Below are 11,473 nucleotides of genomic sequence, written 5' to 3' on the forward strand. Positions count from 1 at the left end.
TTTCCGCCCGGGAGAGGAGCTGAGTTTTTGTATGAGATGAAAAACAACGTGTAAGATGTCTGACTATTCAGGTTTGGTAACAGTGCGAGGTCATTTGAAATATTGATGCGTGTTTGTGTCTGGAGGAGGGTGAAAAGACCCGAGCTTGATTTTCGTCTTAAATAAATCGAAAATAGAATTTTGAGGTGTGGATCTCGGATTCGGTTAACAACAATAAGGGGAAGTCCTCAAAAAATAACTCATGCATTTTACCCGTGTATTTCAGTGTTGAGAATATTTTTTCGTGTCGTTTACTATTATGTTTGACTGTTTTATTTCAGCAGTATTGATAAAACCTTTATAAATGTAGAAATAACGAAATCAGTAACACGTAAATTTATTCGGTAAAAATTTTATGACAGTAATTTCCACAGTTCTAACATTCATAAGTAGTTCACACGCTATCGTAGATACAGACTATACGAAAAACAAGAAATATACATGCAACAGAAATATTACGCGGCTGCTTACATCCCTTGTACTGTGTAAATTTTAAGTCCCCGTACAGGCTATACTCGCCGTTTGATCTCAGGAATTTCTTCTTACTTGTTCAATCCGCTGCATATTTGGCAGACAATAAGAATGGGGTCCTAGGTACATTTACACAAAATTTCATTAGGATTGAGTAAGGGGGTCAGGAGTTAGAATTTTTTTCTTGATACATGTCAAGCACGCCAATCGAAACTCGAATGCCCAAAAATTCATATCTCTCTTAAAAATGAACGAATAGGTCTGGTCATTAGTACAGTAATGTAGACTTGAACTAGGTTGAAAATAAAGGTTCAAGATCCAGTAAAATCAGGTCAGAAAAACAAAATGATTTTATGAATAGGAGGGAGGGGGAGGGGGGGGTCGGTGGGTTTCCTGTGTAAATTTAATTTCCACGTATAGGCAATTTCGTCTTAATTGTTCAATCCCCTGCATATTTCACATCTGTTATTAATGAACGAATTGGTCTGGTAATTAGTGCTGTAATCGAGAATGGTAATTAGTTGAAATTAAAGGCCCATGATAAAAGATCAATTAAACTCGGGACAGAAAAACTAAATGATTTTATGAAATGGGGGAGGGGGGGGGGGGGGAGTCGGTCGGTGATTTCTATATTAAACGTAGAATATTAAATTCTAAATATAACATATTACACAATTTCTAAATAAAATACATATGTTAGAACAATGTACTCGTATAAGCGTTGTTTGAAAGATGTAACTATTGGTTTTTTTTTCACATCTATTTATTTTAAACCTTGTCGCAGTCACCCGTTCGTTTGTATAGCTACGTGTATAAACTTCGGAGGTTTTTCTTAATCCCGACAGGCAACAGATTTGTATCAGTATATAGACATGCACAAAAAAGGAAAAAGTACACCATCTTTTATAAATAAAAATGACTTTTTGCCGTTGACTTCCAATCAGTAAGAAGACAATCATTAAACAATGAATTTCAAATTATTTGAATCCATAGACATTATCCCGTAACTTGATATAAAATATGTATAATTTTTGGACGCCAGTGTACATTTAGCTTCTATCTAATTTACTCCATGTTACCTGTACTAGTTCTTATTCAAATGCTAAGACATTGGAGAGAGAGAGAGAGAGAGAGAGAGAGAGAGAGAGAGAGAGAGAGAGAGAGAGAGAGAGAGAGAGAGAGAGATATTACATAGTGTTTTACAATGTTCAGGAAATCAATATATAAGAAACCTAGGTCAATAAACGCATGTATACATGCATGTGTGTATCTATATATGGGATTAAATACTAAGCATTCCTCCTTTGTAAGCCGAGTAGAATAACGTGGGTGGATTGCTAAATGTTGTGTGCATACAGTCATTGAGATGGCGGTATTTCTTTGATGCCGGCAAAGCGACCAAGCGAACTCTAATGCATAATGAATTTAGAGAGCTGCCGACAGAAAAGAGCTCTATATTTGTACTAAAAGGAGCCGCTATATTTTTTTTTTTATATGACAAAAATAAAACGGAACACATTCCAATCCATCATTTTAAAGATAAAATCATTAATCAAAACACAAATGAGAGAGAAAAAAGATTCGGCACTCAGGGACTGAACCCGGGTCGCCTGGGCACAAGTCCACCACTCTAACGACTGAGCTACGCGGACCCTCGCTTCAGAACTTTGGAGTCCAAAATCTCAAGAATGCGTGGATCGATTTTAAAACGAATTTCATATTCTGAAGTTTTGAGAGCGTCTCTATCGAATGAAAAAATAAAGAAAATTCAAATCCCAAAAATTGAAAAATTAAGGTTTTTCATTTCCTTCCTGTGACAACCTGAAGTGACGGCGGACGTTCGGATATACAAAGGGCACTGCGGCCGTTCACTCTCTACCTTCTCTGAAAATTTGAAAGTCCTATCTTGAATACTTTTTGAGAAAAATAGTGAACAAGTAAAAACATAAAATCTTTAATATCTCGGTACCGGAAGTGACGACCAAAAAAAATCTCGTGTAATTTTCTTACAAATTTTGTCATGAATAAGATCTGAAAGTTTCACGAAAATCGGCTTAAGCGTTTTTGAGAAAACGTGACAGAAAAAAAAATAATAATAATAATAATAATATTCAAATCCAAAAAGTTAAAAAATTAAGGTTTTTCATTTCCTTCCGGTGACGACCGGAAGTGACGGCGGACGTTCGGATATGCGAAGGGCACTGCGGCCGTTCACTCTCTACCTTCTCTGAAAATTTGAAAGTCCTCTCTTGAATAAATTTTGAGAAAAATTGTGAACAAGCAAAAACATAAAATCTTTAATATCTCGGTACCGGAAGTAAAGACCAAAAAAATCTCGTGTAATTTTCTTACAAATTTTGTCATGAATAAGATCTGAAATTTTCACGAAAATCGGCTGAAGCGTTTTTGAGAAAACGTGACAGAAAAAAAAAAAATAATAATAATAATAATAATAATAGAGGAAAAGAAACAAAGCAAAAACAATAAGGTCTTCCGTTGGAAACGGAAGACCTTAATAATAGAGGAAAAGAAACAAAGCAAAAACAATAAGGTCTTCCGTTTCCAACGGAAGACCTTAATAATAATAGAGGAAAAGAAACAAAGCAAAAACAATAAGGTCTTCCGTTTCCAACGGAAGACCTTAACTAGACACGATCTCGTTGCGAGCAACGAGGAGGTCTTCCGTCCGCTGAATACGGAAGACCCTAATTATAAAAGACTGTTTTTGTCTAAATCTTAATTAAAGAGTGTTTTTAAACTTGTACTATAGTCCAACACCCTTTTATGTTGAATATTTTAGTTAGAAAATTAGATAAAAAGGAGAGAAAGAACAAATCTTGGCTCCGGCGAGATTAGAACACACAGCCTTTGCAGGTGTCTCAAACCATGGCTGACGCGAAATAATTCCCGAATTTGTCTTTGAATTTTGGAAATTTCCGCCCGGGAGAGGAGCTGAGTTTTTGTATGAGATGAAAAACAACGTGTAAGATGTCTGACTATTCAGGTTTGGTAACAGTGTGAGGTCATTTGAAATATTGATGCGTGTTTGTGTCTGGAGGGGGGTGGGGGGTGAAAAGACCCGAGCTTGATTTTCGTCTTAAATAAATCGAAAATAGAATTTTGAGGTGTGGATCTCAGATTCGGTTAACAACAATTAGGGGAAGTCCTAAAACAATGACTGATGCATTTTACCCATGTATTTCAGTGTTGAGAATGTTTTTTCGTGTCGTTTACTATTATGTTTGACTGTTTTATTTCAGCAGGATTGATAAAATCTTTATAAATGTAGAAATAACGAAATCAGTAACACGTAAATTTATTCGGTAAAAATTTGATGACAGTAATTTCCACAGTTGTAACATTCATAAGTAGTTCACACGCTATCGTAGATACAGACTAAACGGAAAACAAGAAATATACATGCAACAGAAATATTACGCGGCTGCTTACATCCCTTGTACTGTGTAAATTTTAAGTCCCCGTACAGGCTATACTCCCGGTTTGATCTCAGGAATTTTTTCTTAATTGTTCAATCCGCTGCATATTTGGCAGACAATAAGAATGGGGTCCGAGATACATTTACACAAAATTTCATTAGGATTGAGTAAGGGGCTCGGGAGTTAGAATTTTTTTCTACAGTACATGTCAAGCACGCCAATCGAAACTCGAATTCCCAAAAATTCATATCTCTCTTAAAAATGAACGAATAGGTCTGGTCATTAGTACAGTAATCTAGACTTGAACTAGGTTGAAAATAAAGGTTCAAGATGACAGCTCCAGGAAAACTAAATGATTTTATGAATAGGAAGGGGCGGGGGGGGGGGGGTCGGTGCGTGTACTGTTTAAATTTAATTTCCAGGTATAGGCAATAAGCGCCGTTTAATTTCAGGAATTTTGTCTTAATTGTTCAATCCGCTGCATATTTCACAGACAATAAGAATGGGGTCCGAGGTTCATTTTCACAAATTTTCATTAGGATTGAGTGAAGGGCTTGGGAGTTAGAATTTTTTTATAGTACATGTCAAACACGACAATTGAAACTCAAATGCCAAAAACTTCATAACTCTGTTATTAATGAACGAATTGGTCTGGTAATTAGTACAGTAATCTAGAATGGTAATTAGTTAAAATTAAAGGCCCAAGATCAAAGATCAAGTAAAATCGGGCCAGAAAAACTAAATGATTTCATGAATTGGGAGGGGAGGTCGGTCGTTGACAGCTATATTAAACGTAGAATATTAAATTCTAAATATCACATATTACACAATTTCTAAATAAAATACATATGTTAGAACAATATATAAGCGTTGTTTGAAAGATGTAACTATTGATTTTTTTACATCTATTTATTCTTAGGCTCAAACACTCATAAACGGGTGGTCAGTTTTTAAACCTTGTCGCAGTCACCCGTTCGTACGTATAGTTACGTGTATAAACTTCGGAGGCTTTTCTTAATCCCAGACAGGCAACATATTTGTATCAGTATATAGACATGGACAAAAAAGGAAAAAGTACACCATCTTTAATAAAAATGACTTTTTAGCGTTGACTTCCAATCAGTAAGAAGACAATCATTTAACAATGAATTTCAAATTATTTGAATCCATAGATATTATCCCGTAATTAGATATAAAATATGTATAATTTATTGGACGCCAATGTACATTTAGCCTCTATCCAATTTACTCCACGTTACCTGTACTAGTTCTTATTCAAATGCTAAAACATTTGTACTTGAGAGAGAGAGAAAGAGAGAGAGAGAGAGAGAGAGAGAGAGAGAGAGAGAGAGATTACATAGCGTTTTATAATGTTCAGGAAATCAATATATAAGCAACCTATGTCAATAAACGCATGTATACATCCATGTGTGTATCTATATATGGGATTAAATACAAAGCAGTCCTCCTTTTGAAGCCGAGTAGAATTACGTGGGTGCATTGCTAAATGTTGTGTGCATACAGTCATTGAGATGGCGGCATTTCTTTGATGCCGGCAAAGCGACCCAGCGAACTCTAATGCAGTCGAACTGTAGGGGCACTTCGGCGGCATGTCTTTGATGTCGGCGATGCGACGAGCGTCGTAATTTAGAGAGCTGCTGACAGAAAAGAGCTCTATATTTGTACTAAAAAAAGCCGCTATTTTTTTTTTTTATTTATGACAAAAATAAAACGGAAAACATTCAAATCCATCATTTTAAAGATAAACCCATTAATCAAAACACAAATGAGAGAGAAAAAAGATTCGGCACTCAGGGACTGAACCCGGGTCGCCTGGGCACAAGTCCACCACTCTAACGACTGAGCTACGCGGACCCTCGCTTCAGAACTTTGGAGTCCAAAATCTCAAGAATGAATAGATTGATTTTAAAACGAATTTCATATTCTGAAGTTTTGAGAGCGTCGCTATCGAATGAAAAACTAAAAAAAATTCAAATCCAAAAAATTGAAAAATTAAGGTTTTTTATTTCCTTCCGGTGACGACCGGAAGTAACGGCGGACGTTCGGATATGCGTTTGGTAACAGTGCGAGGTCATTTGAAATATTGATGCGTGTTTGTGTCTGGAGGGGGGGGGGGGTGAAAAGACCCGAGCTTGATTTTTCGTCTTAAATAAATCGAAAATAGAATTTTTAGGTGTGGATCTCGGATTCGGTTAACAACAATTAGGGCAAATCCTAAAACAATGACTGATGCATTTTACCCATGTATTTCAGTGTTGAGAACGTTTTTTCGTGTCGTTTACTATTATGCTTGACTGTTTTATTTCAGCAGGATTGATAACATCTTTATAAATGTAGAAATAACGAAATCAGTAACACGTAAATTTATTCGGTAAAAATTTGATGACAGTAATTTCCACAGTTGTAACATTCATAAGTAGTTCACACGCTATCGTAGATACATATTAAACGGAAAACAAGAAATAAACACGCAACAGAAATATTACGCGGCAGCTTACATGTACTGTGTAAATTTTAAGTCCCCGTACAGGCTATACTCGCCGTTTGATCTCAGGAATTTCTTCTTAATTGTTCAATCTGCTGCATATTTGGCAGACAATAAGAATGGGGTCCGAGGTACATTTACACAAAATTTCATTCGGATTGAGTAAGGGGCTCGGGAGTTAGAATTTTTTCTACAGTACATGTCAAGCACGCCTATCGAAACTCGAATTATTTGAATCCATAGACATTATCCCGTAACTTGATATAAAATATGTATAGTTTTTGGACGCCAATGTACATTTAGCTTCTTTCCAATTTACTCCACGTTACCTGTACTAGTTCTTATTCAAATGCTAAAACATTTGTACTTGAGAGAGAGAGAGAGAGAGAGAGAGACAGAGACAGAGAGAGAGAGATTACATAGCGTTTTATAATGTTCAGGAAATCAATATATAAGCAACCTCTGTCAATAAACGCATGTATACATGCATGTGTGTATCTATATATGGGATTAAATACTAAGCAGTCCTCCTTTTTAAGCCGAGTAGAATAACTTGGGTCCATTGCTAAATGTTGTGTGCATACAGTCATTGAGTTGGCGGCATTTCTTTGATGCCGGCAAAGCGACCAAGCGAACTCTAATGCGGGCGAACTGCACTTCGGCGGCATGTCTTTGATGTCGGCGATGCGACGAGCGTCGTAATATAGAGAGCTGCTGACAGAAAAGAGCTCTATATTTGTACTAAAAAAAGCCGCTATCTTTTTATATTTATGACAAAAATAAAACTGAAAATATTCAAATCCATCATTTTAAAGATAAACCCATTCATCAAAACACAAATGAGAGAGAATAAAGATTCGGCACTCAGGGACTGAACCCGGGTCGCCTGGGCACAAGTCCACCACTCTAACGACTGAGCTACGCGGACCCTCGCTTCAGAACTTTGGAGTCCAAAATCTCAAGAATGCGTGGATTGATTTTAATACGAATTTTATATTCTGAAGTTTTGAGAGCGTCTCTATCGAATGAAAAACTAAAAAAAATTCAAATCCAAAAAATTAAAAAATTAAGGTTTTTCATTTCCTTCCGGTGACGACCGGAAGTGACGACGGACGTTCGGATATGCGAGGGGCACTGCGGCCGTTCACTCTCTACCTTCTCTGAAAATTTGAAAGTCCTCTCTTGAATACTTTTTGAGAAAAATTGTGAACAAGCAAAAACATAAAATCTTTAATATCTCGGTACCGGAAGTGACGACCAAAAAAATCTCTTGTAATTTTCTTACAAATTTTGTCATGAGTAAGATCTGAAAGTTTCACGAAAATCGGCTGAAGCGTTTTTGAGAAAACGTGACAGAAAAAAAAAATAATAATAATAACTAGACACGATCTCGTTGCGAGCAACGAGGAGGTCTTCCGTCCGATTTTTAGAAGAGGAAATGACCTTGCCTTTTATCTTCATCAACGAAACATATCAGGAAATGCAGATGTGATCTAAAAGAGCGATGGATGAAGGATTATACACCTGTAGGATCCTTAATTTTAAGGACCAGTCCCATTTTATTTCATATTAAATAAGAGGTCTATTGACTTAATAACAGGTCTAATAACCTGTAATAAAAAGAAACCGAAGAAAAAAAGAGGGCCTTCCTTTGTAAACGGAAGACCCTAATAACAATAAGAATAGAAGGGTCTTCCGCTGAAGACGGAAGACCCTAATAATAAAAGACTGTATTTGTCTAAATCTTAATTGAAGAGTGTTTTTCAACTTGTACTACAGTCCAACAACCCTTTTATGTTGATTATTTTAGTTAGAAAATTAAATAAAAAGCAGAGAAAGAAATAGAGAGAAAGAACAAATCTTGGCTCCGGCGAGATTAGAACACACAGCCTTTGCAGGTGTCTCAAAACATGGCTGACGCGAAATAATTCCCGAATTTGTCTTTGAATTTGGGGCGTTTTCGCCCGGGAGAAGTTTTTGTATGAGATGAAAAACAAAGTGTAAGATGTCTGACTATTTAGGTTTGGTAACAGTGCGAGGTCATTTGAAATATTGATGCGTGTTTTTGTCTGGAGGGGGGTGAAAAGACCCGAGCTTGATTTTCGTCGTAAATAAATCGAAAATAGAATTTTGAGGTGTGGATCTCGGATTCGTGTAACAACTATTAGGGGAAGTCCTAAAACAATGACTGATGCAGTTTACCCATGTATTTCAGTGTTGAGAATTTTTGTTCGTGTCGTTTACTATTATGTTTGACTGTTTTATTTCAGCAGGATTGATAGAATCTTTATAAATGTAGAAATAACGAAATCAGTAACACGTAAATCTATTCGGTAAAAATTTGATGCAGTAATTTCCACAGTTCTAACATTCATAAGTAGTTCACACGCTATCGTAGATTCAGACTAAACGGAAAAAAAGAAATATACATGCAACAGAAATATTACGTGGCTGCACAGGGGCCAAGCCCATTTCAACATTAATTTCAAAGAAACCATACATAAAGAAAGAGGTCGAACTCTGACCCAGATAGAAAACTACCAGCTCGCTTCAAAATCCTAAAAAATCAATTAATCTTTAAAACACTCGCAACGTGCATGTATTTTTCATAAAAGTAATGTCTGAGATACACTCCTGCCGAATTTTAAGTTGATGGGTCTTACAATAGGGGAGATATACGCATTATTCTCTCGAAGTCGCCAGTTTATTTTTACTCGGACATGCTCACGATGGGATTTTGCCTATGACAACAGCAGTATTGCAACAAGTCGAGAAACATTTGCAATAATCTTTTAAAATCTTACATCAAACGCAATTTATGGATTTACTTTTTACTTTTAAAGTTTTCAGAAATAAAATATATAAAATGCCATAACATTTACATGCTAAACACTACATATGTATGATGAGAGAGAGAGAGAGAGAGAGAGAGAGAGAGAGAGAGAGAGAGAGAGAGATTAATCAGAAATCGATTTGATCAGAGACATAAATAACATTTACGTCTCTGATTTGATAAAGAAATTTATAATTGTTTTATCTGCTTTATCATATGTATTATATTTCTTTTTGTCTCAAGTTTTTCTTTGCCGACAATAACTGCATAATAAAAAATTCTGGTAAGTCAGCAAATAAAATAACCTACATCATTAGAAATATAGTAAGATTATTTATTCCCCATTTTCCCGAATCCAAACGATACCCAAGTGTTATGTCTAAATGACCAATGTTAAGCATTCAGTTGATAATAAAAATCGGTTTTTTTTAAATCCCAGACAGTCAATAGATTTGTTATTAAATCATTGAACAGTGAATTTCAAAAAATAACATCCGTAGACAATATCCCGTAACTAGAAAAAAATACGTATTTACTTTTTTTGACGTCAAATGTACATTAGCCTCTAGCCTCATTACTCCATGTTACCTGTAGTAGATCTTTTAGAGAGAGAGAGAGAGAGAGAGAGAGAGAGAGAGAGAGAGAGAGAGAGAGAGAGAGAGAGAGAGAGAGAGCGATTTTAGTGTTGAGGAATTCAATATAAACGCAACATTTGTCAATAAACGCATGTATACATGCATACATGTACATATCTAAATGTTTGAATAAATACAAAACAACCTTTCATTTTAAGCCATGTGAAATACTAAAAACGTTGGTGCATTGCTAAATGTTGTGTGTATACAATCATTGAAATGGCGGCATTTCTTTGATGCCGGCAAAGCGATCCAGTGAACTCTAATGCGGTCAAACTGCAGGGGTGCTTCGGCGGCATGTCTTTGATGCCGGCAATGCGACAATCGTCCGAATTTAGCGAGCAGTTGACAGAAAAGAGCTCTATATTTGTACTGAAAAAAAGCCGCTATTATTTTTATTTATGACAATAAGAAAACGGAAAACATTCAAATCCATCATTATAAAGATAAAATCGTTAAACAAAACACAGTTGAGCAAGAACAAATAATCGGCACTCAGGGACTGAACCCGGGTCGCCTGGACACAAGTCCACCACTCTAACGACTGAGCTACGCGGACTCTCACTTCAGAACTTTGGAGCCCAAAATCTCGAGAATGCATGGATCGATTTTAAAACAGATTTCATATTCAGAGGTTTTTAGAGTGTCTCTATCGAATAGTAACATAAAAAAAATTCAAGTTCAAAAAATTGAAAAATTAAGGTTTTTCATTTCCTTCCGCTGACGACCGGAAGTGACGACAGACGTTCGGATATGCGTAGTACACTGCGGCCGTTCACTCTCTACGATCTCTGAAAATTTGAAAGTTCTATCTTAAATACTTTTGGAGAAAACTCGTGAACAAGCAAAAACATAAAATCTTTAATATCTCGGGACCGGAAGTGACGACCAAAAAAATCCCACGTACTTTTCTTACAAATGTTGTCATAAACAAGATCTGAAAGTTTTATCAAAATCGACTGAAGCGTTTTCGAGAAAACGTGGGAGAAAAAAAAAATAATAATAATAATAGAGGAAAAGAAACAAAGCAAAAACAATAAGGTCTTCCGTTTCCAACGGAAGACCTTAATAATAATAGAGGAAAAGAAACAAAGCAAAAACAATAAGGTCTTCCGTTTCCAACGGAAGACCTTAATAATAATAGAGGAAAAGAAACAAAGCAAAAACAATAAGGTCTTCCGTTTCCAACGGAAGACCTTAACTAGACACGATCTCGTTGCGAGCAACGAGGAGGTCTTCCGTCCGCTGAATACGGAAGACCCTAATTATAAAAGACTGTTTTTGTCTAAATCTTAATTAAAGAGTGTTTTTAAACTTGTACTATAGTCCAACACCCTTTTATGTTGAATATTTTAGTTAGAAAATTAGATAAAAAGGAGAGAAAGAACAAATCTTGGCTCCGGCGAGATTAGAACACACAGCCTTTGCAGGTGTCTCAAACCATGGCTGACGCGAAATAATTCCCGAATTTGTCTTTGAATTTTGGAAATTTCCGCCCGGGAGAGGAGCTGAGTTTTTGTATGAGATGAAAAACAACGTGTAAGATGTCTGA

This window comes from Magallana gigas, chromosome 8 (assembly GCF_963853765.1).
Source record: "Magallana gigas chromosome 8, xbMagGiga1.1, whole genome shotgun sequence".
NCBI lineage: Eukaryota > Metazoa > Mollusca > Bivalvia > Ostreida > Ostreidae > Magallana > Magallana gigas.